General features: G+C 38.6%; 1 pseudogene; it reads right to left on the bottom strand.

Annotated features, from left to right (window-relative positions):
- Positions 1 to 6,610: 6,610 nt before the first annotated feature.
- LOC114086269 (GTP-binding nuclear protein Ran-like) lies at positions 6,611 to 7,327 on the bottom strand (annotated as a pseudogene).
- Between the last annotated feature and the right edge of the window lie 4,017 nt (positions 7,328 to 11,344).

Below are 11,344 nucleotides of genomic sequence, written 5' to 3'. Positions count from 1 at the left end.
ATTTAAAATTTTAGTTTAATACATATTTTATTAAATACTGTGCCTTCTTTCTTGTTGCCTGAACTATACAGATTTGTAGAAATTTTCTCCTGTTATCATGTTTTTATTCTAATGAAAAAAATGCATCTTTGTTTACTCTAACAATAACTAGATATGGTCCTCTGTCTTGATAAGCAGAAACTTTATAAAGTTTGGGGAAATGGAGAAGTAACTTGCTTAAGTTACTTGCCTGTCTTACTCAAGGCTACTGTTTCATATCTTTTGAAGAAATTATCCCATTTTTTTGTATGGAAATAACTCAGAAATTCAAAGCAAAAGCCAGAAATCTACATTTTCATTTGGAATCTTTAGGAAAATAAATAATACTCATATGCAAATAAACTAGATGTTGGCTGCTTTGAGCCTCAGGAATCACCATTTGCAGAGGGAAAACAGCAACTCTGATTTAGGGTTGTCATAGTTCAAATCCAAGCTTAGATTTAATTGTTAACATCAACAAACATGCAACTTTGGAATTTTATCTTTAATGCATGGATAACAAAGGCTACCTGAAATACTGAAATGAAGTGATCATTACTATACCTCTATTCCCTTTCATCAGCAGAGATAATTTCCAATGAATTAACAATTTCCATAACCTTGTCAGTACACATTTCTCAAATATCAGTGCAAAGGCAAAGTTTATCAAATGAGCCAGTCCACTGGTTTCAAGTAAAAGGAGAAAAAGAAAAAATCATCCCAACAAAAACTCAGGCATAACAAGTACAGGAGGAAAATAGCATGCCCTAGGTCTCTTGAGTAACCCACCCCATGCTTTCAGTGTTCAATGGTTTAAGAAGCAAATAGTCCCATTGTCCTATGTTCTAGTACCTTAAGAATTTAAGAAACAAAATAATTCCCAAAGTTCAAAGAACTCTCCTCTAAAGGTTGATGTGTGGAAAAATAAGGTAAATGTATCAGATATCCTGGTAGGTTGACCAACAGTCCAGGTTTGCCCAGAGTGAAAGTCCCACCTCTTTGTAATTCCGCATCATTCTCAATCTTGAGCACAACAAGATGGTGGTCACCCCCAACCACTGGTCACAGGACATGCTCCATCTTCATAGAATGGCAGCATTAGAGGGGACCACAAAAACTTACTTATTTCAAATTCTTCATTTTGCAGACAGAAAGCCAAAGCCTAGGTATGGGCTAAAGACATCCCCACAAATTCAGAGCTAACCCCAGGGACTGTTTCAGGTGAAGGTCAGCTCCACTGTGCTAATTTCAGATTTGAGAACATCATACAGAAGGAAACATTCTTGTAATGGCAAAAAGCCTGGACTCTGACGCCAGACCACCCAGGCTTCTTCTCTATGACTTCAGAAAAGCTACCTGAGCTGCCAAAGCCCTGGTATTCTGCTTGAGCATTGGTGCTGTGAGCATTGAACAAGAGGGTGAAAATAAAATGCTGAGCTCAGCGCTCAGCACATAAAAACACTAAAAAACAATTTGTTATTCTTGCTAGTTTTCACCCATTTTTCTTCCCCACTATTAATATAACCCTCTTCGTTGCAATTAAGGTTTACTACTAGAGTAAGGAGGTAATTAAGACTCTACATCTTTCTACTGTCATATATAACTAATTAGAACAAATAAAAAACAAACAAACAAAAAAGAAATAAACACACACACACACACATACACAAGACTATCTCAAATTTTCACTGAAATCAAGTGGACTTTAAAAACATCAAAGGACAGTGTTTCATACTTGAAATTCTCCTGAGAGAAGTCATTGTGCACTTGTGTCATGCTGATCTGAATAACTTCCAGCCCCTATTTTGAAAAAATACCTCTTGGAATATGACAACTGCGAGAAAACCCGCTAGTATTTTAGCTTCAAGGCACTCCGTAAAACTAGTGGCTCTCTACCACCATCACAATAACCTGATCCATTTTCTATAGAAGCCAAACTCTCAAGAGCACTTGTCATCCTAAAATAAAGATGTTGTGTAGTTGAAATGACTTTATACAACAATAGGGTTTGCAGAAGTAAATTTTGATTGAGAAGTAATGCTTCATGAATAAACTAGTATTTGGAAGAATAGGCCTACTTTTGGATACAAGAAAGCAAAATACACGATTTCTCTTTGTTCCATTCTTCTTCTATAGCTCAATATTATAATTTATTAAAACGAAAGTCACCTCTGTACTCAGGAATTTCTGAAATGACAGATTAAGCAGAATTTTAGCAAATCAAGTTAGATGGCTTCTGAGGGCCACAGCACCCTTTCTTAGATTGCATCAAATTGAGAATTGTTTTGAAAGGCAAAGGACAATAGTTTACTCTTAATTTACATAGATACTTTAAGATATTTCACAATTTCCTGGTTTGACTGGCACCCTGGATTGGTCCATATTTGCCATTTGTAAGACTATATCAAAGAAATAGTCCCCCCCCTCAAAAAAAAAAAAAGTCATAACAACTCTGGGAAAAAAATATTTCATTATAGCATACACAGGACAGACTCAAAAACAATTTATATCTAAATAGTGCATTTTTCCCAATAGGTAAATTAAAATTATCCCCAGGATTCCATTATTTAGAAATGTATACAATAATTATCTGATGAAACAATGTTTACCCTAAACATGAAAAGTATGTATTTACACATTTATGATTTTTAAATGTCTCTCTAGGCAATTAAAAAAGAAATATAATGTCATCAGATGTGTTTTCTAATGTCAGAGAACAACTCTTTGTTATTCTCTTTATTTGAGGGTCATTGTGAAGCCAACTCCATGTGAAGACATCACTATTACAAAACCACTAGGAGAAAAGGTGAAAATGGTAGGGTGCTCCTTAGTTTGTTATTCTCTCTAGGTAAATATCAAGTGCTCCTGGGTCTCAGAACAGGTGTGAATACATCTCATTACAGTATGCATAGACCATAATCTGCTGCTGTATGACTGTGCAAGGGGCGTGTGTATTTGCGGGGAGGGAGGGGCTGGGGAGGGTGCCAGGACCAAGGGAGTCAAAGTAGCTTTCATAAGAAAGTATGATAACTTCCTCCTCTCATTTTCTATATCATGACATTGTTCCATTTCTCATAAGAGTGGTGTAAACTAATGATGTGAAGATCTAAGTCAAGACATGAGTGTCTGATTCTTCTTTTTCTTTCTTTCCTACTATTTTCTGAATTTTAATTGATACATCAATATTATACATGTTAATGATATCTCCATACATGGATACATTGTATAATATTCAAACTTTTGTATGTCCTCACACAGGTTTCTTTTTATAGCGAAAACATTCTTCATAAAACAGAATTTATTTAACAAATTAATTTTTTAAAATATTTGAGCTGCCATTCATAGAATATTTGGTAGAATACTGTGAGGAGTTGACATCGGACAGGCCAAGTATAAATATCTGGTCTTTGAAACAACTTCTTGGAAATGTTTTCTCTTTAAGGTTATAGTTTTTCATCTTTACATTTATGGTATAGAAAAATAGATTAACTTGCACATGTACAGAAACCACACAAAGACGAAATCTATACTGCAACGAAAATGAAATTGGCTTTTCCGTAAACCAGACCTGAGGGTTTGGAAAACTTAACTAAACTACTTGTTTTTGTTTCCTGTTCTGAAGGCAAATGGCAATACCACAGGATTTAAGGGTTAGCCGTGCAAATCACATACAGTGACATGATTGCTCATTGCCTTCGTCATGTTCAGGTTATTGAACTTGCTTTCTCTGAGTGCCCTCCTCCTCTACAACCGAGCACCCCACAGCTCCTGCGTTTCCTTGAACATATCTGCACTCTCTTGCACACACCTTTGTTCCACTGTTCCTTCTGGTGGGGCCACTCTTGCTCCCTTCCCTTTGCACAACTAGCTTGTGCTTAGTTTCAGCATCTTGCTTGAATGCTACTCTTCCATGACACCTTTGCTGGCAGCCCTAGACTGGACTGTGAACCTCAATTTTATGCACTCACAGAGCATCCTGACTTCTACCATCATGGCCTTATCACTCTGCATTAGAATTGTCTGTTTTTTAGTAGATGACAAACTCTTTAAAATAATCTGTATTGTTCAATGTTGTAGCTGTGGCTCCTAGCAATGACCTTTCAAAACCCACAGTAGTGCTGAAGAGGCAATGAGATGTACTTTCTTACAATTTTTGTTCAGAAGAGATATTTAGCATAACAGTTATATGCTTCTTGGGTACCTTCATGACACAGGGACTGCAATGAGCACTTTTACACATCATCCCACTTCATCATTCCAACACCTTTTAGGAGTAGGTACTACCAAAATCCATATCATTAATTCAAGAAGTAAATATCTCAGAATTTAAATTACTTGCACAAGGACATGAAGTTTTGGGTGGCAGAATCAGGAAACAACCTCAGTTCTATCTGATGCTAACAATAACTGCTCAACAAGGACTCTCTACTGTGCACGTTTTCTGGAGGGTAGTTGAACCAGTGAAAGCTCAATTAATGTGTGGAATGAAAGAGTATAGGGATATATATTTATATTTATAACAATAAAAACTCATTTCTTCTAAGCTGTAACTCATACCCATTTTCTTCTCTTTCTTGTTTTCAATTATTTCCTTTTTAGTTTTTGATGGATCTTTATTTTATTTATTTATAAGCAGTGCTGAGACTTGAACCCCATGCCTCACACATGCTAGGCAAGCACTCTACTATTGAGCCACAACTCCGGCCCTTCAGTTACTTTCTAATAAGCATGAATTCAGGATTTTTTTTTCTTTGCAAGTATAGTTTATTTTGGGAAATCTTTGCTCTTTCCCGGACATTTCATGATTTAGAAATCTCAAAGTTCACTTGGGTTTGAAATTACCTTTTTCAAAACAAATTCGAATAGCAAAAATGCTCCGTATTTTTTCCTGTATAGACATGGTACTTTTCCTTAAAGTTATTTTGTTTTAATAAAACGATTTCTAGTAGTAACTGTGCAGTATAAAACTTCCAAGACTTTCCCATCAGGTGCTGACTTCTTATAATATGGGAGAACCTTTCCTGTTTGTATATACAGACAGAATTATGTACCCCACATACATAAGAAAGTCTGCTGTGTAGCAGACCTAACTTTTCACAGAACCAAGATCTATGCTCACTATTTCTATAGGAAATACTAGAAATGACAGAAAATCCAGGCAAAAGTAATATATTTTGCAACGATTTTCTTCCAATGAATAATTTATATGTACTCTCCCTCCACATATTGAACAGGTAAGCAGTGTCCAAATTTATCTGTTACATGAGACTCAGAATGTCATAAATACTGGCATTTCAGAGGTTACAAATAGTGTCATTCCAATTAGGGGAAAACTTCATCTCACAGGCTGCTAACACCTGGCTCTGAACATAGCATAGCAAACACAGCAAATTGGATTTTTAAATAAACCTGTTCATGAAAGCTTATATAGTAACTACATTAAATCTTATTTTCCCCTTATTTCATTAAAAATGATCCTTTCTACCTTCTTTCAAGGTAGGATATTGTCTAAATATAATCTGACATTTAAGAACTTTGCTATTGGATTAGAATACAGAGCTATTAATGAGATTCCTAAATGCTACAGAAGTTTTGATGGATCAAACTCCTTAGGCAAGACAGACCTAATTGATTTCTTCCCCAATTCATCTTCAAACATGGGGACATCAAGCAAGATAAAGGCTCAATTTAATAGGGCTTCACATTTACTGGGCATTGTGGTAATGTTCTTAGCTATTGTTTTACTTACACTATCTTTAAATATTCTTTGGGGTGGTGGACATCAAAAGCCCTACTGTCTTTCCCTTTAATCCATATTTAAAAGTTTGGGAGTACTTGAAAGCAGCAGGTAAACATGGAACATCTTCCTGGAGTACTGATTTTGGACATTTAACACTGAGGAAAAAAGGCAACGTGAAATTTACACTCATTTCTAACAGAACTTTACGTGGCCCGTCAATTGCAATTTCCTTCAACTTCTGAATGCTCACTTTAGAAGGGGGTCAGTCACCTTTGCCATCAAGTAAAAGCAATAACCACCTTTTGAGATGTCTATTATCTTTATGCTGACAGGTCTCCTGAGTTCTGAAGTTCTTCCCCAGGTGAACCTCACCTAGCCAGGGTGACGGTAGGGCAGACATTGCTCTAACCCAAGCACCATCTATATTTACAGTATAACCAGTCACATCTGGTTTGTGTGACATGACTCAAACAGGCATAAAAGCAGACACAAGGATTTCAAGTGAAGTCACAGAGGAATGACAGTTTAGAAACTGAGATGGCACAAGCTGCCCTACTCTATTGGTTTTGAGTGCTTATAAACAAGGGAGGAGTTCACTAGCTTAGATATTTAATACAACTTTATTCTGATTCTAAACAAAAAGGAATGGGAATGACAGTAACAAGATTCACCACTGAACATTGTGATGTGACAGTAGTAGTCATATTCGAAACTCAAGAAGGAAACAAGTACGTTCCAAACAGCTAATTATGCAGGTCCAAAAAATGCATACTTTTTTTTAACATTCGCTCTGAAGCCCATTCATCTCCTTCAGCATTCCATAAATAAAGTACATGTCTGCTCAGCTAGATTTTAGTAAAGTGGCACACATGCATCACACTGACAGTTGCCTATAAAACTAGACTTCTGACGCGGGGCTTCAGCTTCATCTCCTCCCAGGTCATCGTCCTTGTCTGGTAGAGCAGTTGTCTGAGCAACCTCTAAATCATGCTCATATTGTGCTGACAAAGCGGGGTCCATGCCAACCTCTGGCAGGGCAAGAGCAGGCATGGCAACAAACTCCAAGTCAGAGTCTCCAGTGAGCTTTCTAGCGAGCCAGAGGAAGGGCTTTTCAAAGTTGGAGTTACTTTTGGCTGAGATGTCATAGTGCTGAAGATTCTTCTTTCCCTGGAAGACAACAGATTTTGCCTTCACTTTCCTGTCCTTAATGTCCACTTTGTTGCCACACAACATGATGGGGATGTTTTCACACACTCTACAAAATCTCTATGCCAGTTAGGCACGTTCCTGTAAGTAACTCTTGACATCACATCAAACATGATAACGGCACACTGGGCTTGGATGTAGTAGCCATCCTTCAGGCCGCTGAACTTCTCCTGGCCCACCGTGTCCCAGACGTTGAACTTGATGGGCCCTCTGTTGGTATGGAAACTCCCTGCCCAGCGTGGCTATATACTTCTTCTCGAACTTGCTGGTCAGGTGGTGCTTCACGAACATCTTCTTCCCTGTGCTGCTGTCACCCACCAGCAGGAACTTGTACTGCATCTGCGGCTCCCCCAGTGTGGCCATCACAGCGAACCTTCCAGAAACTGGGAATATTTTGATGCTATGTCTATCTTTTATTTGAGGCAGGAGAAATAAAAAGTTCCCATAATTTCCTAGAATCTTTTTCCTCTCTCTCAGGTAAACCACGGCCAACTCACAGGCTGAGTAGTAAGACAGCACTTTATGTTGTCCACCTTCTTGTCTCCATCTCCTGGCCTGGAGCCTTTCCCACTGTAAATAAAGGATCAACATGGCAGGAAGGAGTTATTAAAGAGATAATGAACTTGAGTGACAGAATTCATTACCATAGAAACAGTAAACTTCAATCATGGAATGAAATTAGAGAATAAAATGGAGGATCTTTGCCAAGATAAGATCTAAAACAAAAATATTTTTTGGGGGGGTGATTATTATATATACAGTTTCTCAAAGTGATTGTGTTTGTAGAAGTGGACAAACTGGATACAACTGAACACTGAGTTGGATTCAGCAAATCTTGGAACATTTCCTAACTACGAGGCATTGTGCTAGGACCTGGTTATAACTATGGAGTATTTTCTTATTGTTATAAAACCTCAGCTTTCTAATAACAACACGATTTGCATATCAGACCAAGAAAAAATAAAGCTTTATCTTATATACATAGGGCAGAGTGACCTTACTAAAACTAAACTCCAATGAGTCTATTTTTTCTGCTAACACATCTAAAGATTTCCTACCACTGTCATGTTTAGAACTTCAAGCTGTTTTTCATACTATATTTGGTTCTTTAAGATCTTTTCCTCAGCTGGGCATGGTGGCACATGTCTGTCTCAACCACTTGGAAGGCTGAAGCAGGAAAATCATAAGTTTGAGACCAGCCTTGGCAATCTATCAAGACCCTGTTTCAAAACAAATTTAACAAAACTAAAAATAGCTGGTGACATAGCTCAGTGATAGAGTGCCCTTGCTTTGTGGTAGAATATATCTTCATTATATTTTCCTCCTGAGTTTCTCAATGAAAAGAACAATGGAAATAAATCAACGTGTATGATTTTCTTGAATAACTCCTCTGTGCCAAACTCAAGTTCAGTGTTGTACATTTAATGGTAGGCAAGATGATGCTATATGGAAACTATATTCAATGGGGGAAACAAAGAAAAGGAGTTACACAAACAAAAGAGTTATAGCTCCTAAAGAGTGGTGAGACAAGAAATTAGGGTCTACAGCAGAGAACGGAGGGAATGGCGGGGGGAAACAACTTCAGGAAAAAGGTTGAGGTAAGATCACAGTAAATGTGAGCTGAGGAAGGTGAGATGGTGCCAACTGAGGTTTCTGAAAACGTGCATAAATAAGGAAGAGCTATTCAATGTCCACAGTGGGGTGAATTAGGTGAGATATTCAAATAGCAGAAGGCAGGTGGGCTGGAGTGGAGTGAGCAGAGGAACACCAACCCTAGATGAACTGGACAGAGAGGCAGGGGACTGACACCACAAGGCCAGGCTCCTGAAGTAGAGTGTCCTTTTACTCTAAATGCAATGGAACCCAGTGGAGAAATTTATGGCAAGAATGACATGGTTGAATCTGTCTGTTATTAAAGTTTGTGTTGAGAGCCATATGATTTAGATTTTACATCTTAAAAATTCTATGTATCTGGACAAGACTGCGTCAAAGACTTTCTTATTACTTCATCCTTCTGTCCACTAGGGGGCTCCAGAGATTGTCATGATATTATGTGGCCTCCTCTCCCACATATCTTCGCTGTGCTGTGGCAGTCTCCAACAGCTGTTTAAGACAGGAACACCAACAAAAGAGTGAGCATAACTGAATGAATTAAAGATAAAAACATCATCCGCTCTTTTAAACAGCAGTCATTGAAAAGACTGCAAATTATAGAGTAATAAGGATCATGTTTTTCTACAAAATTTATGATATATCAAGCCTGTACATGCATTAGAACTGATTAGTTTTTGGATGAAAGTGACTGAACTAACAGAAGAATGATTTATACAGCAGGTATGAGAAGCATTAGTACATAACTTGGTTGTCTGTTCATTGAAATCACAACCTTAATAATTGCCAGTTTCTGAGTGCTTACTCTGTGTTGCCTACCAACCTATCAAATGCATTTTATATGAACATACATACATATATGTAAAATGCATTATATACATATAATATCTCATTTAAGCTTCCATCAATCACAGGTGACAGAGATGACATTGGTCCCTTTACTGAAATTATAAAACTAAAAGATCAAGGTCTCTAAATTGGCCACTATCTCAGAGACTTAAGTGGCAGTCTGAGCATTTGGTGAGACTGTGACTCCAAACCCTCTACACCAAACAGAATACCACACTGAAGAAGTTTCCAGGAGCTTCAGGTCCTGTCTCAGCCCAGTTTCTTGAAGTTTCCATTTGTTTGGTGATTAAATGGATATCAGTATGTCCTCAGGGTGAAAAGATCATAATAGGTTCAGCAAATTTATACTGCATGCCCAATGCCATGAAGATAATTAGTTTTGTGAACTACTAAAGGTGACACAAAACAACAAGTTTTTTGACAGGTGCCTGATATCCACTTTAAAAACCATACCCTCTGCCAAAAAATAAATCCCTTAAATAGTCTACTTTTTTCCTGAACTTGACTGATTTTAGCTCTCTTTTGCATCTTGCCCCAATTTCACATTAAATGTTAATTTATAGCATCAAATCTTCCAGACAGGATCTTTGTACCACAACAAAAGGTACAAAGAACAGCAGCATGGCAAGTAAGTGTCTACCCAGCTCTGTCACTAACTCACTTTGGCAAATCCTTTCTTCTGGACCCCAAATGCAAAATAAGCAAGTGAATTAACTACATTTGAAAGTTATTGTAAAATACTAGGGAAGAACTAACCTATGTCTGAGATGAGAAAAAGAACAGGGAGGAGCTTTGAGGACAATGGAGTTATCCTGAAATATTCCTTTAATGAGTACATTGTGAGAATTGACTCAGTGCTTTCACAGTTATTTGAGATATTTAAGATTCATCAAGCACCATTCTAAGAGTCAGTTGTAAAAATGGTATACCAGGCCCGTGGAGCTTCTGTACTCTCTGGAAGTTTCCATCTAGATAGATCAAACAGCAGGAGTCTGAAAAAGACATTCAACCACAGACACATGACTGCTTGTCCAACACAGTTTAACATTTTTTTCAAGTTGCCAATAGGAAATGGAATACATAAGTCTTGTTTCCAGTTTCTCTTTACAAATCTGAGTATCTGGCATTGCCACGAGGCAGGGAATTGTGAATCTGCATAGAAGCAGTTCCCACCAAACCCCCCTACTAGGCTCACACTGTCCTAGTCTCTCTGCCCCACCACAGTCCCTGTCACACACCCTCACCATTTTAGAAGCAACTGATGAGCTAGTTCTCCCTTGATTTAAGTGTGTGTCACTCCTGGATTAGAGTAAAGCAATAACAAGTTATTTCCACCGTGTTGGTCATTACGAAGGGAATTAGAGGAAGCAGTCATAGCAGAGAATATGAACACTTACACCCGCGTTGCCATCTTCTTTGCGCTTCTTATCCCTGGCACCCACTTTCACAAAGAGACTGTGAAGGTAATGAAGACCATGGGAAAATTGGAGCAGGGAGTCAGTGGGTCTACACAATGTTCTCTCCTCTCATTGTTAGGCTACACCGGGCAATATTTCCTGTCTCTGAGCCTCAATTCCCTCAGCAATAAAATGAGTAAATATACCAGCTCCATACTCCTTAAAGGGTCTTTCCTGTGAGAACTGGTAAAATTCTCATTCTGTTGGATTTTCCCCATTACCCAGAGAAGTCTTAAGGGAAGTCTTGCCTCTCCGCATCTAAGATCTGCAGGCGGCTACCTGCCACCACCACATCCACCCGCAACGCAGAGCTACGCGGGTCCTTTCCAGGGGTCACTTCAGGGGAACTCCGCCCCAGTCCGGGAAGTTGGGGAGCGCTCTGCGACGGGGAGGCTCCGGACCCGGCCGGGGCGCCGCTGGATCCCCGCCGTCGGCTTGGAACCGCGCCCACAGCCCTCTCCTC

The sequence above is a fragment of the Marmota flaviventris genome, chromosome 5, assembly GCF_047511675.1.
Source record: "Marmota flaviventris isolate mMarFla1 chromosome 5, mMarFla1.hap1, whole genome shotgun sequence".
NCBI classification, from domain to species: Eukaryota; Metazoa; Chordata; class Mammalia; order Rodentia; family Sciuridae; genus Marmota; species Marmota flaviventris.
The sequence above is the reverse complement of the archived record's forward strand: the minus strand, read 5'-3'. Positions and strand labels throughout refer to the sequence as shown.